This window comes from Geospiza fortis, unplaced genomic scaffold (assembly GCF_000277835.1).
Source record: "Geospiza fortis unplaced genomic scaffold, GeoFor_1.0 scaffold391, whole genome shotgun sequence".
Taxonomy (NCBI): domain Eukaryota; kingdom Metazoa; phylum Chordata; class Aves; order Passeriformes; family Thraupidae; genus Geospiza; species Geospiza fortis.
The window spans coordinates 279,338-280,025 of NW_005054472.1; positions in this window are offsets into that span (position 1 = coordinate 279,338).

Below are 688 nucleotides of genomic sequence, written 5' to 3' on the forward strand. Positions count from 1 at the left end.
ATGGATCCCATCCCATCCCATCCCATGGATCCCATCCCATGGATCCCATCCCATCCCATTCCCATCCCAGCCCTGCAGCCGGAGCTGCTCCTCCCTTTTGGGGGGTTTTGCTGAGGAAATGGGGCTGGAGCAGGCACAGGTGTGGCAGGGAGGCAGGTTTGGGATGGAGACGCTGCAGGTGGAGCGGGGCAGCTTCTGAAGATTGAACTTGGGACTTCCACGAGGATCTGGGAGGCGCCAAACAGGCTGGGAGATGTTGGGAGGTTGTTCCTCATGGCTGATGTGCTGCTCAGGCTGTGACACCTGCACAGGTGGGGTGTCCTGCTTCCCTGTCTGTCTGTCTGTCTGTCTGATCCCTGAGCCAGGTGGGAAAGCAGAGATCTGGGCTGCCAAATTCCCACAGGAATGAGGCGGCCGTTCCTGGAGCAGGGGATGGACGTGCCCAGAGCTGCAGGGAGGGTGGGCAGAGGTTGGCACTGCCGGTGCCACCACGGGCACCGCACAGAGCTCTGGTGTGAAAAACGCCGATCACTTGGTTTTAAAATTTTAAATATTTAATAGTAAGAAAATGGCTATAAAAATAGTCATACAATTAGAGTAATAATAATTTGGACAAATTGAATTAGGACAATATGAGGCAATAGAGACAAAGAGTTATGGATGTCCAGGTACCTCTTTCTGGGCAGCA